The sequence below is a fragment of the Ictidomys tridecemlineatus genome, unplaced genomic scaffold (assembly GCF_052094955.1).
Source record: "Ictidomys tridecemlineatus isolate mIctTri1 unplaced genomic scaffold, mIctTri1.hap1 Scaffold_612, whole genome shotgun sequence".
Taxonomy (NCBI): domain Eukaryota; kingdom Metazoa; phylum Chordata; class Mammalia; order Rodentia; family Sciuridae; genus Ictidomys; species Ictidomys tridecemlineatus.
In genome coordinates, this window is record NW_027524193.1 from 94735 (window position 1) to 111973 (window position 17239).

The window sequence follows — 17239 nt, forward strand, 5'->3', positions numbered from 1 at the left end:
CTCGGTGGCACCATTCCTGGGAGGGCAGCTGGGCAAGGCGCAGGTACTCGAGGAAACCCACAGTGGGCCACTTCTCGGAGGGCTTCATGGATGCAGGGGGCCTGCAGCCAAGGCGTGGACACGCCTATCCTTGGCCTAACAAAGAACTCTGTGCATCAGGCACAGAAGACACCTGGGACTCCGACATGCCAAAGCCAGCACAGCTTCCTCGAGAGGAAGAGTGGAAGAGATGGAGAGTGGAACTCCCACCTCCTACAGAAAGTCCCAGGATGGCCCCTGACTTCCCCTGGAAAAGCCAAGGGACACTCCACTGCCTGCTCACCATCAACTGACACTGCAGAAGCTGACTAGCCAGGAACGAGTTAGGTGACATAAAACTGATCTCAGAACCCAAACTTTTTGTCATTTTTCCTGCTGGTGGAGAAACAAAATGGATCTGTCTAAAATTTCAGGATTCAAAGTTTAACAGCTTGTAGGATCTTTTTAAAAATATGGGTTGCACAGTTGAGAAGGTGTGAAACAGCCTGGCCTCCTGGCGTCTCAGCCACCTGCCCAGGCCCTGGAAGGGCTCCATCTGTCCAGTGTGGCTTTCAGTACTCTCCCCCAGGGTTTTCAATGGCTCCCCCACCCATAAGAAATGAACGCAGGTAAAAACAGCTTGAGAATGCAGCTACTGTGGGCCTTATCTTTGCTCCCCCAGGACCACTAGAGCACCAAAATACCGTTTCAGTTCTGTGTCAGATTCAAGTGTCTAGAATGTGGGAAATGTGAGGAAGAAAAATTAAGTCAGGCTTTCCTACAATGACTTGAAATTGCAGAAAGCTAAGTAAGAGTCCAGCCAAAGAACAATGATTTGGGGCTTGAAAGGTGATTTCTAGGCCTGCTTTCTTTAAATCTGCCACCTGCAATAGGACCTGACCACTACTGGCCCCATGGGGCACCCAAGGGATGCAGTGGGTCACTGCTAGGAGAGAACCTGGGGTAGGTCTCCCCTGTGGGTCCAGTGTTCATCTGCCATGCTTCGTACAGGGAGCATGCACCCTGACGCGGAGTGGAGGGCCTCAACGATACAGGCAGCTTACTTGTCAAAGCTGGCAAAGATCAGGTTTCATTAAGCACCCACCAGACCAAGAGATGGGTGATCGTCCAAGGGTGACACTACACTGGTACAGCTCAAAACGCCTCATGAGACATACAAAGGCAAGCTGTTTGGAAGTCCTGAGCTGGGCATGATGGTGCCACACCCGTGTCTACTCAGAGGCCAAGGCAGGAGGACTCCTTGTTAGAGGCTAGTCTCAGCTACTTAGGAAGCCCTAAACAAGCTAACAATACCCAGTCTCAAAATCAAAAATAAAAAGGAGCCAGGTGCAGTGATGCTCGGGTATAATCCTAGCATCCAGGAAGATCGAAAATTTGAGGATCGCCTCAGCAAATTAGTAAGGCCCTAAGCAACTTGGTGAAATCCTGCCACAAAAAAATAAAAAGGGCTGGGGATATGGCTCAATGGTAAAGCACCCCTGGATTCAATCCTCAGTACCAAAAAAAAAAAAAGTCCTTTGAAACACAGATGTCTTTTCCTTACTTCTTTCTCCTTTTTTCTACTTCCTCAATGTTTAATAATGCACTCTTAACACTTCTAAATAAATAAAGACAGCAAACTGTCCTCTTTCTAAATCACTCCTCCCCATCAAAATCAGAGGCTGAGGCCATACCTGTGCTCCACATACAGGACATGCTTCCTGGAGCTCAGTGGTGGGGGACCCGGGCAGCTGAGCCCAATGCCATCCTCAATCCTCTCCAAGATGCGGTCGATATCCTCCATCCCACTTTCCTAAAAGCCCAGAAGCAACTGTTAATCGCCACACTGGCTTCACTCCAAGTGCTCTGACAACCAATAACAAGGAGTTACTTTGAAAAGTTATTTGGTATGTACTTTCTAAAAGATGATCTAACTCAGAAGGAGGAGATGTATTATAGGAGGAAGCTCAGAACCATCACTAATCCAGAAGGCCCTGGGAACCATCGTGCCAGAGAGCCACACTTCATGTCTCACAGGTGAGCTCACATCCTCAGCTGAATGGAACTGGGACCTGTGACTCCAACTGAACAGCAACAAAGCTACCACCTCTCTTCAGGACGAACAATGAGACAAGGAGGATCAAGGCAAGAACGGAAACATTCTGACTGAGGGGGATCTGGTCTGTGGGCTTCCACACCCAGCACCCCTCGTGCACTGGCGGGATGAAGGCTGGGTGAACAGCAACAGGGAGCAGGGCTGGGAAGGGACTCTCCCTGCAGAGGGCAGCTGGGACACGGAGACGAGGAGTAGGCCATGACAACCAAGGAACAAAGGAGCAAATCACAAGCAAAACTGTAGGTGACTCTTCTTTGTCCTTGACCTCTTAGATAGTTATACTCCTGACAGGAAAAATGAAGACATCAAATAAAATGGTCTTCTCCCAGCACCACCGTGAGGGACACGGCCCAAGGGGCACGGAGGGATTGGGCAGGGGCCAGTCAAGTCTGATCGCATACCGAGGCTTCTCCTGCACTGTTTTTCTTATTTTTCTGCTTCTTTTTCTTCTTCCGGAGTTTTCCACTTGCATTAGACTAAAAAAAATAAGATGTTTTAATCAATGGAGAGAGAAGCAAAATCTTAAAAACTGAGAATCAAAGCAGAAAGCCAGCACCACTTTGAGCACCTGTGGCCCCTCACATCCTTCTGCAGCAGGACCCTGCCCGTACCCTCTGCTGTCAGTGTGGCCTCTCTCTCCCACCCTACCCTGCTGTAGAGCTGGTCCAGGCTGCCTGGGGCTCCCACATGCTCCTGACTGGGCCAGCTCCTCTGGGCAGTGAGAAGCTCCTCAGGGACGCTTCACCAGAAGTGGTTGCTCCCAGAAGGCACATAGCTGCCTGGAGCACAGTGGGCAGCAGGCAGGGCAGGGACCTGCATGCAGTACCCCTGGGGCCGCCTCTGATCTCAAGGACTTTAGCACAAACTTCATCAGGGTTCCCACGGAATCAGCCAAAGCAAATTCAGAAAATTATACCTCCAAGAAAAACCCAACACAGGTGGCACGTGGCAGGATGCCACAGCCCTTCCCTGACATGCCAGCCTCCTCGTTATCATGGGGTCCCCATACCTGCTCCGGGGGTGCAGCCTTGGCCACATTTCCTTCCCGCTTGGTCTCTGGGTTTCCACGCTGAATCCTTCCTTTGTTCTCTGACACTGCAGTATCTGTTAATACACAATCAGACTTCTCTCCATTCACCCCCGGGTCGTCCTCAAGATCCTCAACATTTATCTGGAGAAACAAGCCGAGGGCATTTCTGCACAGGGGTCACAGTGTACATGGCGAAGTAGAGCTGAGCCAGATGTGAAGACGACTTGCCATGCCTGTCACCCCAGAGACTCTATTTGGGAGGCTGAGTCAGGAGGAAGGCAAATTTGAGGCCAGCCTGAGCAACCTCAGTGACAAAGTGAAAAATAGAGAGCTGGGGGTATAGTTTAGTGGTACATCACCCCCCTTAGTTCAATTCCAATACTTAAAACTAAAAAAACAAGGGGCGCATTATAAGGATTATAATTTTCTTTTTTTTTTAGAGAGAGAGAGAGAGAGAATCTTTTTTAATATTTATTTTTTTTTTAGTTCTCGGCAGACACAACATCTTTGTTGGTATGTGATGGTGAGGATCGAACCTGGGCCGCACGCATGCCAGGCGAGCGCGCTACCACTTGAGCCACATCCCCAGCCCTATAATTTTCTAATATTGTTCTTGTTCATGTTAAAATAATTTTGTCCTCAAGTCTGATAAGGCAATTCTCCTGTCCCAGCCTCTAGAGTTACTGGGGTTACAGGCATGACCACTATGCCTAGCAGGGAGTTTTCTTCTTGATGCAATCAACATCAAATGACTAATTGTTGTCACCACTCTGGAAAATAGCATGGGGATTCCTCAGAAAATCTAGAGTGATACCTCCATTTTACACAGTTATCCCACTCCTCAGTTTATACCCAAGGGACTAAGTTCTATAATGATACAGCCACATCAATGGTGATAGTAACTCAATTCACAATAGCTAAACTATGGAACCAACCTTGGTGTCCTTCAACAGATAAAAGAACAAAGAAAATGTGATTGGTATATATATATATATATACACACACACACACACACACACACACATATATATGTGTATATATATATATATATATATATATACACACACACAATGAAATATAAATGTATATATTTTTATGTATATATAAATATATATATACTCATATACACACACAATGAAATATTAATCAGCTTTAAAAAAGAATAAAATTATGGCATTGCTGATAACTGGACAGAACTGGAGAATATGATGCTAAGCAAAATAAGCCAATCTCGAAAAACCAAAGCAGAATATTTTCTCTGATATGTGAATGCTAATTCATAGCAAGTGGGAGTGGGGTGGCTAGGAAGACTAGAAGCACTCTGGATTAGATAGAGGGGAGTAAAAGGAAGGGAGGGGGGATGGAGGTAGGAAGAACAGTAAAATGAATTGGACATTATAACCCTATGTGCACATATGACTACATGAACGGTGAAACTCTACATCATGTACAACCAGAAAACAAGAAGTTATACTCCATTTATGTATGATGTGTCAAAATACATTCTTTTTTTTAAAAAAAATTACTTTTTAGTTTTTAGATGGACACAATATTTCATTTTTTTGTGGTGCTGATGGAAACCAGTGCCTCATGAATTCTAGGTAAGTGCTCTACCACTGAGCCACAGCCCCAGCCCCTGTCAAAATGCATTCTACTGTCATGTGTAACTAATTAGAATAAATTTTTTAAAAAATTATTTATATATGACAGCGAAATGCATTACAATTCTTATTACACATACAGAGCACAAATTTTCGTATCTTTGGTTATATAAAAAGTATATTCATACCAATTCATGTCTTCATATGTGTACTTTGGATAATAATGTCCATAACATTCCACCATCATTTCTAACCCCATGCCCCCTCCCCTCCTTTCCCTTCCCACCCCACTGCCCTATCTAGAGTTTGTCTATTCTTCTCACGCTCTCCTTCCTTACCTATGAATCAGCCTCTTTATATCAGGAAAACATTCAACATTTGCTTTTGGGGATTGGCTAACATCACTCAGCATTATCTTCTCTAACTCTATCCATTTACCTGCAATGTCATGATTTTATTCTCTTTTATTGCTGAGTAACATTCCATTGTGTATATATGCCACATTTTTTAATCCATTCATCTGTTGAAGGAAATCTAGGTGGTTTCCACAGTTTAGCTATTGTGAATTGTGCTGCTATAAACATTGAGTGGCCGCATTCCTGTATTATGCTGTTTTTAAGTCCTCTGGGTATAGAACGAGGAGAGGGATAGCTGGGTCAAATGGTGGTTCCATTCCCAATTTTCTAAGAAATCTCCATACTGCTTTCCTTATTGGCTGCACCAATTTGCAGCCCCACCATCAGTGTATGAGTGTTCCCTTTTCCCCATATCCTCACCAACACTTGTTGTTTGTATTCATAATAGATGCCATTCTCACTGGAGTGAGATGAAATCTTAGAGTAGCTTTGATTTGCATTTCTCTAGTTGCTAGTGATGATGAACACTTTTTCATATATTTTTTGACTGACTATATATCATCTTCTGAGAAGTTCAGGACAAATAATTAAAAAAAAATAAAATGACTATCACAGGTGTGGTGGTACATGCCTATAATCCTAGTGGCTGAGGCTGATCGCAGGTTCAAAGCCAGCCTCAGCAACTTATCAAAGCTGTAAGCATCCTAGTGAGAACTTGTCTCAAAAGAAAAAAAATTGGGGCTGCAGTTGTGGCTCAGTGGTGGAGCGTTCACCTAACATGCGTGAGACACTGGGTTCAATCCTCAGCACCATATAAAAATAAAATAATAAAATAAATATATTGTGCCCACCTATAACTAAAAAAAATTATTAAAAAAAATAAAAAAAAATTTAAAAAGGGCTGGGGATGTGGCTTAGTAGTTAAGCACCCTTGGGTTCAATTCCCAGTACCAAAGGAAAAAAAAATCAAATGACTATCAAAAATAAAGATGACACAGTGTTGGCAGGTTTAAAACCTCCACAGCATTTCAAGTCTTTATTCCAGCCTAACAGCAGCAGCCTGAACACTGAAATTTATTTAAAAAAATTTTTTTATTTAATAGCACAATTTAAATGTATTTCAATTACCATCAGGGAACAGCAACTATACTGTACATGAAAACAAGACAGACATACACACATAATTCTTTGAAAGGGACTGAGGGAAAAGTTTTCAATGCAATAAAAAGATGAGCAGCCACATGTCTGCCCAGGTGTCAGTGCTCCATGCTCACAGAGCAGCCTGGGAATCCACCACAGGTAGCAAAATGTGAAGAGACGGTTGACAAAAGAAGACAAACAGGGGCTGGGGTTGTGACTCAGTGGTAAAGCGATCACCTAGCACATGTGAGGCCCTGGGTTCGATCCTCAGCACCACATAAAAATAAAATAAAGATATTGTATCCATCTACAACTAAAAAATATTAATAAAAAGAAGACAAACAAATGGACAATAGGCACATGGAAAGACACCCAACAACATCTTTATTGAAATGTAAATCAAAAGCCAGTGAGGAGCACTGTCCCTGCTGAGGGCTGGGTATGGCATAAGCTGCCAACACCAATTCCCTGGAGGCTGGAGCACCTTCAGCCTCGCACAGCCCATAGGAAGGTGGGATAAAACGCTGGAGGAGCGCTCAGCACCTGCTGGTCCAGGTATACACATCCACTCCCGATGCAGCAGTTCTCCCTGTAGATGCCCCATCAGCCAAAATGAAAACCAAACCCACAAAACACCTGTCCTTAGAGCTCAGCAATTCCAGGCAGAGCAGCCCCCAACCAGAACTGAGTCAGACCCCTGAAACACCACGGATGAACACCCTGCAATACACTGCTACTCAGCAAGAAGGAGCTGACCGCGAAAACCCACAGCCTGCATGAAACTCAAAAGCACAGGCTAAGCAAGCGGGGACAGAAGGAAAGAGCACATTCTGGAAGACTCTGCTGGTGGGAAATGCAGACACAGGCAGGACTCACACACACGCAGGGAAAGGGGGCACAGGCTGCAGGGTGGCAAGCTCTCAGAATGTGGTGTGGCACTCATGCTGTGCATGCCTCTGTCAAGACTCACTACATACCCCTGGGGTGCATCTGACTGCACTTCATCTGACTTAACTTCAGTAAGCTGTCTTTAGGACCCCCTGACTGAGACAGTAAAGGTGATTTCTAACCAAAGCCAAAGGAACACCCATGAGCCATGCATGACACCAAGGTCCACACTCTAGGCGGCAGGTGGGGACCAGGCCTATAGGTGTCTGCGTCCATTTCCCCATGAGGCTTTTCTTTTAGAAAAGCTCTCTTGCTTCCTCCATTTCAACATCACATCATTTCTGTGCTTGCTGAGTGCCCACTGAGGGCCCAGCATGTCTTAACCACAGTCCCACAAGGCCAAGGAAAGCATCCCCAAAGCTTTCATCAGGTATCTCATCAATGCTCCTACATCCAGAAGAGGTGGATCCCACATTGGAATGGAAGTCACTGACTCTACAGCCCAGGAGCCTACACCCTGAGGAAGACATGCCTTCGGTCTTCCAGGAGGAGCTCTGTGCATGCCTGCTGGGTGGTGGGGACACACAGCTAGCAACAAAGTCCTTTCAGGAAGCAGACACTTCAGCCCCAGGAAGCAACCCATGCAAAACACAAAGAACAAACAAGTAGTGTATACAGTATGTTCGCAGGAGATGGAAAAGGGCCAGAATAGATGGAATGGGACTGTAGGGCAACTGTGACCATAATCAGACTGTATGGCAATGTGACAGGGAAGAGACTCTGCCTCTGAGGGAGGAAAGATCCAGCCATGTGTTGGTACTTGAACGTGGGGAGTAGGCATAGAGGGCAGCAAAGGAAGGGCAGTGTGGCTGAGCAGATCAGGCTAGAAAAGCGAGTGAGGAGAGCTGTCTAGGCAGCCTGGACAAGTGGAGACTGGGAAGAATGGGTCACGATCCTGTGCACTTAGAGCCACGCAGGACTTCTCAATGGTTTGCACAAATGTCAAGAGACCAGGGACATCTTCCAGGTGGCTGATCTTGGCATGTGGTTTTCAACAGAGACAGGGAAGCTGAGGAGCAGGTAAGCCCTAGTCTGTAAGGTCAGGTGCATTTGGACACATGGATACAGATATAGAGCTCATGCACAAATCCAGAGACTGGGAAGGAGACCTAAGCCAGTGATACTAATACCCTCAGAAAGCAGGGGCCGGGGGTGCAGTTTGGTGGAAGAGGATACTTAGCATGCATGAGGCCCTGGGCTCAAGCCCCAGCACCAAAATACAAGCTCCCAGCAACTGGAGAGGCTGAGACAGGAGGACCACCAGTTTGAAGCCAGCCTCAGCAATTCAGTGAGACATGCAGCAATTTAGCAAGACCCTGCTTCAGTAATAAAATGCCCCTGATTCAATCCCCAGTACAAAAGTCAAAACTAAACAACAACAACAACTCGACAAAACACACCAAACAAGCAGAAGGCTTACACAATCACAAAGCCCCAAGCCAATCTCTTGGACCAGAGTGATTTCAAGGAGGGATTCACATAAGCATCATTTTTTCCCATTCAGACATACAATCATCTCTTCTTTTTTTTTCATAACCCGGAACACCTCTATTTCTCTATTCACCTACCAATTTTCACCAGCAGGGACAATATCATTGTGTGGTTTAAAGAGCACAAGGTTCAAATAAAAAGCCTAAACTTAATTATGTGTATGTGGGTTTATTTTTTCTGTTTTCTTCTTTTGCAGTGCTAGGGATGGAGCCCTTGCCTCCAATGCCTGAGGCAAGGGATCCAGCACTGAGCCACAGCCCAGTATAAATTGAAGATGTCACTGCTGCTGTCAACATCACCCCTCTTCCCAGACTGTGAGGAAGAAATGAGTGGTACCCAGAACATGTAAATGCCCTCCGCCTGGGAATTATTCTTAAAGACAATCTGGAGGGCATTTGAATAAGGACAAAAGGTTTGTGAAGTGGCAGACTTCACAACTGATCCTGAGCTGGTAATAATGAGACAGGGTGAAAAGTGGTGCATCCTGAGAGTTGTCAGAAACAGGACTGGCAAGTTTAAGGGCAAGTGGTGTGCTGTCTGGGATGTTTTTAAGTCATCCCTGGAGAGAAGGGAGTGAAAGTCCAAGGCAAATAGTAGTTGCCAAGTGTCCATAATTAGGGAACCCGGGGATGGACACATGAAGTACTTGTACTACCATATCTCTGTGTTTGAAATTTTCCATAATATAAAAGATAGAAAGAAAAAGAAAGCTGGGGAGAGTTACTTTCAGGCTGAGAAATAGAAGAGATCGGGTACAGACAGAGAATTCAAAGAAGGGACTTCAGTCCCACCTCCACCATACTATGGGGTTAGACCAGCTCTTAAGTGGCAAGGTCAACAACTTTTAAAGCAAATCCCCAAACTATCTAAGGACAATTTCCATACTCCACAATGTCTTTTAACATTATAGCCTTTTAACTTGCCAACTCGATAAAAACTCAGGGGCAACTGAGACTGATAACAAGGTGAGCAAAACAGTCATGCTACCTGCCAGCTCAGAGAAGCCACTATCAGATAATCCATACAAACGAGAAACTACAGATGAGGCCCGTGCTAAGGGGAAAACATTGTGGGACCAGCGGGCATTTCACTTTCCTTTACCTCCCTGTAGCGGACACCTAGGTGAGGGAGGCAGGAAGGAGCAAGATGCAACATCCCCGGTTAGGCAGAGGTGTTATGAATAAACTGAAAGGTTTTGGAGATGCTAGACTATGAAATCTAGGAAGACCCGAATCAGGAAGCCCTGCCCCACCCCTTCACTACAGCGCAGTCAACAGCCGCACTCTGCCCTGGCACTCTGCCCCTGAACGCCGCTGCCCCACCCTCCCCTCTGCAGTGAGGGGACCCCCCCTCCTTTCTGACGCCGCCCCTGCTCACCCCAACCTCACTTCTATCATCACACACCACCGTCCCCGCAGCAGCAGCCGCCCTCCCTGCAGCAGCGCAGTCCCATCACTCATCCCCTTCACTGGGACCCCCTTAGCCAGTCCTGCCCGCCACAACCTCTCCCAGAAGCCACACCCTCCCCGCTGTAGCTCAATTTCGTCTACCCACCCCAGCTTTCCCCTTTAGTCCCACCCCTGGAGGTCAGAGCCACACCCTCTTAGCGAAGCCCCTGCCTTGCCCAATGCAGCTCAGTATCGTCACGTGGGCCCTTAACTGCTCGCCCCGCCTACTTGGTCATTAGCCCCGCCCCTAATCGGCACAGCCCCACCTTCTCCTCTGCGACCCTACCTGCCCTCGACACCGTCCCCGCTCGCCCCGGTCCGCCCTAGCCCCGCCCCTTACGCCATGGCCCCGCCCTCTCCACTGCAGAGCTGCCCTGTAGCCCGGCCCCACCCATGACATCAAGACCCCGCCCACAAGTTCACCGCAGTACAGACCCAACTTTACACCCACCCCGCCCTCCAATGACGTCACGCTCCGACCCCCGCCCCCAGTTCCCACAGGTTGCCCCGCTCCTCACCAGCTCGAACTGGTTGTCGACTTGGACACCCTCCTTCCCTGAGCCCCCGGGGCGCAGGCCCCCAGACCCCGTTTTGGTCCTTCTTCTGCGTCATCATCATCACAGAGGACAAACTGCAGGGTGGGCACCGGCCTGAGGGGCTCCTGGCCGCGCTGTTCCCCCCTCAGCCTCTGGAGGGCGGGGGCGACATAGGACCCTACGGCCTGACGTCTAGAGAGAAAGAGAAGGAAGAGCAGAAATGAGAGCGGCTGGCGAGCCTGCGCACTGAGGGCGCGCTGGCGCTGCGGCTCTCTGCAACTTCTTCCCTGTCACCATTAGCACCAAAGAAGGTGCAGGCACTTCTGGGCGAGTTTTCGCGAGAGTTGGGCGCCCCCGCGCGGCCGACCCTGGCTGGCTGCAGTACAGTGCTTTGGGTTTTCCAGTGTGCTGAGTGCAGATGACCTGTTGACATGGGGCCTGGGGCGCATAGGCTCAGAGCAACCGGCAGCCTTGGCCTAGACCCAGACCCAGAGGGCTGGAGGCCCTGGTAGGCGGGTCGGGGAGGAAGAGGTGCGTGCAGGTGGGCGACTGTGGCACGTGGGTGGTCAAGGGGACGGTCTGCTGGCGACCGCGTGTCTCATGTGGTCTACCTGTGTGTCGGGGGCTCCGTGCCCCCTCTCAGCCAGCCTCTGCGCTGCAAAGAGATAGTTCTCTACTGAATAGGAGTGAGCACATCTAAACCGAGAAGCTTCCCAGAGTTCGATTCCCAGACACCCTTCCACTCCCACAAAGCACGAAGGGAGATCTTGAGTTACTCTGTGTGGAGGGACAAGCTAAGTGTTGGGCAATGACTGAAGACTTCTAGAGACCAGTCTGAAGGAGTCTGGAATAGGAGTTATAGAAGCTGTCAGTTATGTTCCTTCAAATCTTTTTTTTTTTTTTTTTTTTTTTTTTTGGTGCTGGAGATTGAACTCTGGGCACTCGACCACTGAGCCACATCCCTAGCCCTATTTTGTATTTTATTTAGGGACAGGGTCTCATTGAGTTGCTTAGTGCCTCAACATTGCTAAGGCTGGCTTTGAAGACCGAAGTACTGGTTGCTCTCCTTGACTTTGCCTTGGAACTCCCTGCGTTGAGTAGTCTCAGGAAGAGCTTTGTGTGGGTGCTGTAGGCAGCTCCCCTGAGCTCAGCCCAAGATACGTTTCCACTATTTGTACAAGGGATTTCATTGCTTGTATGGATCAGAACCTGGGTCTACCCATGGTTGGCAATGTGAACAGATGTGTTGCCAGGTGCAATTTCTGCATCTGTAGAATCAGGAAGTAATGGCAATAGTATTTAGCTCCCAGGAACATCTACCCTTGAGAGTGCTGCACAAACATGAGCTTTGTAATTTTTATTAATTTTTAAACATAATCTTTTTATTACCAGCTCTGACAGGAAAATTCCTAACCCTGTGTGCCTGTTTTCTTAATTTTAAACAGGAATAAAAATATGGGGACAAGGAGCTTGGGTAGTGGCTCAGCGGTTCTCAGCACCACATGAAACAATAAAATAAAGGTATTGTGTCCAACTACAACTAAAAAATAAATTTTAAAAAATGTGAGTATACGCAGTCTGTGAGGGGGCTCAAAGTAGTGGGAGTTGGTGATTTTTATTGGCTGCTCTAATTTTATGTGTTTGAATTTCATGAACCCAAATGATAAGAATATTCTTTCCCACAAGCCCATCTATTACCAGTCATATTCCTTCTGGGTCTCCTCCAACCCTGGGCAGATGTTACAACTTGGAGTCAACAGGATTCGGCTAAGGTCTTAGCATATTCCTGAGTGAGCATCCAGATACTTCACTTTCCTCATCTGAAAGGTGCAGTGAGGACCATACCACCTCAGGATGTGTGTGAGGAGGAAGGTGCTCAGCACAGAGCCTGCCTGGATCCACGAGCTCCCATGAGCCCTAGGCACATCATCTCCTTGGAGAATGAGGGCAAGAGGCTGAGAAATGAGACCAAAGGGTCCTCTGGACCAGCAGGTGCAGCCAGTGACCTCAGCAGCTCTTCTGTGTGCAACCCTAAGATGACCAGGTTTTATGGACAGAAGTGGGCCCTGGAACCTCATTTTTTGATAGGCACCCTTATAGTGCAGCCAGGGAGGACTTTCTCTGTCCTGAAAGACAGGTAGTCCTTCAGAGCCAAGCTCCCACCTTGAGAAAATATACTAACTGCCATAACTCAGTCTTTGTACATATCCCAGGCTGTGAGGCCAAGAATGGCCATGTGCACCTGTTTACAGAGCTGCTTCTCCCTGTACGAGGACCACCCAGTGTCACTGGGCCCTTGGGGCCACCGAGGAGTGAGTAATCAGGATGGAACCAGGTGTGGTAGGGCCTGGAGGGAAGAATGACTGGGGCAGAGTCAGAGAACAGGCTTGGCCTCTGGCCTCCCAGATGGAGACCCAGGGTGCCTGAGTGCCTCCCAAGATAATCCCACTCCTCAGAGCCTTCCCAGCTGTCTCTGCCCACACCTCTTGTCACTTTTGGATCTGAATGTCCCCCAAAGTCTCGAAGCTTGGTCCCTAGGTGGTGGCACTATTGAGAAGAGGTGGAGACTTTAGGAGGTGGGGCCTGTTCAGAAGAAGTGGCTCACTGGGGGCATGTCCTTGAGGGTACTGGGACCTTAGCTCCTTCTTTCCCTCTCTGCTTCTTAGCCACCATGAGGTGAGAAGCTCTGCTCTGCTGTGTGCTCGCCAATATGATGTGCTGCCTCACCACAGATCCAAAGTGTCGGGGCCAAGCCATCTTGGATAAAGTGCCACCACCTAGGGACCAAGCTTTGAGACTTTGGGGGACATTTCAGATCCAAAAGTAACAAGAGGTATTAGCAGCAGAGACAGCTGTGGACCAAAGTAAATACTTCCTGCTCTAAGTTGTTTGTCTCAGGCAGTCTATCACAGTGGTGGAAAGCTGACTAGCACACAGAGTTGGTGTGGGACAGTGGGGTCAGAGCCTCTGGAGCTGGTTTCCAGGAGGAACTTAAAAATTAAGAGAAGCATTCTAGGAAAAGCTTAGAATGCCATAATCTGAGAATAATGGGCAATTCTGGTTGGAGCACATTAGCTCAAATGCTGATAGGAATATAGACATTAAAGACTGTGTTGATGTAACCATACTTCTGAGAAGTTTTTTTTTTAAACAAACAAAAGTATTCCCTTCAATTCCCATGGAAAGATGTTTTTCTTCAAGTTACTTTCTCCTCCTCTGTCAACCTCGTCCCTACATTACCCCATCTCTTTCTCATGGTATTGTAAATTCTAAAGAAAGCCCTCTGCTAAGTCTTTCCTCACCTCAGCTCAAAAGGTAATTGTCAATCCAAAAAGCAAATGCAGACACTGACCCCAGGAGGTAAAGGTTCCCTTTAATTTGATAAGGAGGCAACAGAGGTGAGAATGCTCTCAGAAAAGGGATTTTCTGCCTTTTGAACCACTGTGCCCTTATTCTCCCCTCTAAAAACTGCTCTCATAAGCCCCCAGAGATGAAGATTTGAGACAAAGCCGGCTTCGAGGCTGTCTCCTTTCAGCAGTCTGTCTCCTGAGCTTTTGTGGAGCGTGACAAGGAGTGGAACCTTCCTTCTCAGTTATACTGATGAGGTTTCAGGTGAACAAGGACTGTTGGGAATTGGACCAGAGGCCACACGGATGACACTCTGGCAAAGAACTTGTCTACATTTTGTCCATGCCCTGAAACTGTGTGAGGCCGCATTTAAAGGTGATGGACTAGTGTTATTTTTTTATTTTTATTTTTTTTTGGTGGGGGAAATTTCAAGGCAGCACAGCATTCAAGCTACAGCATGGGCATTGTTGGCTGATTTTAGCCAGGGTTGTCATAAGAATTGTGTGCAAAAAAACATAGCAGAAAGATTTGAAAAACTTGCAGTTTTTCCAGAAAAGAAGCATGTGTAATTTGGGCCACCGAAGTTGTAATTGCTGAAGACTTAAGTTAAAACAAAGCCAAACCAGTCACGGTGGTGTAGACATGTGATCCAATTGACTTGGATGGCTGAGGCAGGAGGATTGCAAGTTGGGGGAGAGTCTGGGCAACTTAGCAAGACCCTGTTTCAAGATAGAATAAGCTAGGAACGGTGATACACGCCTGTAATTCCCATGACTCAGGAGACTTAGTGAGGCCCTCAACAATTTTGTTAAGATCCTGTCTCAAAATTTAAAAAAATAAATAAGTGAAAAGGTTTGATGATATGGCTCAGTGGTAAAGCACACATGTGTTCAATCCCCAGTACCCCTACCCTGAAAAAAATCCCCCAAAAAGATAAAATTAAAAAAGAGGCTGGAGATGTAGCTTAGTGGTAGAGCACTCCTGGGTTAAATCCCATGTATCACAAAAATTCATTCATTAACATAAATAAATTCCAGGCTGGGCACAGTGGTGCACACCTATAATCCCAGCAACCTGAGAGGCTGAGCCAGGAATATTATAGGTTCAAAGCCAGCCTGGGCAAATTAGCAATATCCTGTCTCAAAACACAAAACAAACAAAAAAAGGACTAGCGATGTAGCTCAGTGGTAGAGCACCTCTGGGTTCAATTCCAAGTACTAGAGGAAAAAAAGTTAAAGAAGCACAATTGTAATCCCAGCTACCTGGGAGGAGGCTGAGGCAGAAAGTTTGCAAGTTCAAGACCAGCTCAGCAACTCAGTGAGACCCTGTCTCAAAATTTAAAAATAAGAAATGGCTGGGCTTGTATTTCAGTGGTAGCATGTAGGAGGGTCCTAAATTAATTCCCAGCACCAAAACAAACAAATAAGGACTTTGAATTTGCATCTGAACAACAGGAAAGATATTTGAGAGCACCTCAGGAATCGGCCAGACCCCACCTATCTCAGGCTCAAGGGTGTAAAAGAATAAACTCATAGGAGAGCGTGCAGGGCTTACATAGGGCCACATGGTCCAGGTGGGCCCTGCTACTGTTTCAGCTGGTGGCAGATCTTGGCATCATCTTTGTGATGCTGGTTTTACAGGAATGCAGAATACAAGAGTTTTGGGGTCAGGGCTCCCTGGCCACCAGGAGATAAGCATCTCTGCTCTGCCACATGCTGCGCACTATGCTGCTGCTTCACCACACGCCCAGAGTGATGGGGCCGGACAGTGTGTAGCAGGGTTGGGACCTGAGCATGAAGCCCCAGAAGGGTAGTGTGTGAAGCTGCGAGAGAAGTTAATAGATGCCAGGAGCATGACTCATCTACCAATGAAAACTGCAGGCAGCAAGCAGAGCCAGCCCAAGAGAGTGGCCCTCTGGACTACCGATGGCAAAGCCCAAACCCTTTAGGGCCTTACCCATCCCCACAACATGCCCCAGGTGCCAGACGTGGAGCTACAGTACTCAGTGTTTGCCTTGCTGGGTTTTTGTCTTTCTTTGGTCTGATCCTTCTGTGGTTTTCTCCTACTCCTCCTCTTCAGAATGGAATGTTCATCCTGTACCATTGGTATACTGGACATATGTAACCAGGTCTGTTGTTTTTTTAAATAGGTGCTCACAGTAAAGGTTGGCCCGAGTCTCAGAAGAATTTTGGATGTGTACCTGTGTTGCTAGGATTGAACCCATGGGATCCTAAGCACTAGGCAAGTGTTCTGTCACTAAGCTATTTTATTTTGAGACATGGCCTTGCTTAGTTGCCTAGGTTGGCCTTGAATTTGCAATCGTCCAGTCTTATCCTCCCAAATAGCAGGGATTATAGGCATGTGTGCCATACCTGCAGCATCTTGGACTTGTGAGGAATGCTCAGACTGTCGAGACCAGGGGATTCTTGGAGACCAACTGAATGCATTTTGCATGGTGGGACGGGCACCTGCCTCTGGAGACCTGGGGTGGAGGTGGGTGGGGAGTCTGGATCTCAGGCGCCCCCCAGAGGCAAGGTGTTGAAGCTTTGGTTCCAGGCCGATGCTGCTATTAATAGATGGTAGGAACTTCAGGAAGTGGGGCTTCACTGGGGGACCTGTTGGGACTCGTCTCTTCTCACTCTGCTCCCTGGCCACCACGAGGTAAGCAGCTCTGCTCGGCCACATGCTTCGCACCATGCTTCTGCTTCACCACAGGCCCAGAGTGATGGGGCCGAGCCACCATTGATTGAAACCAGGACCCAGAATAAATTGTTCCTGCTTTTAAGTTGTTTGTCTCAGATATTTGTCACAGTTGTGGAAAGCTGGCTAACACACCCCCTGAGGAGAGCAGAGACAGGCAGGGTGCTCTGCTCCACCTGGGAACCCAGGTGCCATATCCCAGCCTGGACATCTTCCCGGGGAGGGAAAACTGCCAGTTCTCACTCTTGAGGTGGAGACAAGAACTGGAACAGAGGCCTGGAGCCCTACCACCTAGAGTCTTCTGCCCTCCCTTCTCAGTGAGAAAATCTATCCCTTCCCCTCCCTGCTCCTCCAAGGAGTCCTGAAAGGAAACACCAGGCCAGGGTCTTGGAGGGGTTTATTATATAAAGGCATCTGGTATGTATATGTCCATGCACAACACAGGAGCATGGTGGGCAGCCGGGCCCAGCACTGGGAGCAGAGCCTCAGCCTGGAGCAGGCTGGAGC

At 47.7% G+C, this 17239-nt stretch overlaps 1 pseudogene across 1 annotated transcript; it reads right to left on the reverse strand.

Annotated features, from left to right (window-relative positions):
* Nucleotides 1-667: 667 nt before the first annotated feature.
* Nucleotides 668-10493, reverse strand: LOC144374205 (ribosome quality control complex subunit TCF25-like; annotated as a pseudogene). The gene is made up of 5 exons (XR_013433668.1): nt 10489-10493; nt 3144-3330; nt 2536-2610; nt 1713-1831; nt 668-751 (listed from the first exon to the last, which is right to left on the reverse strand). The product of XR_013433668.1 is annotated as a ribosome quality control complex subunit TCF25-like (transcript).
* Between the last annotated feature and the right edge of the window lie 6746 nt (nt 10494-17239).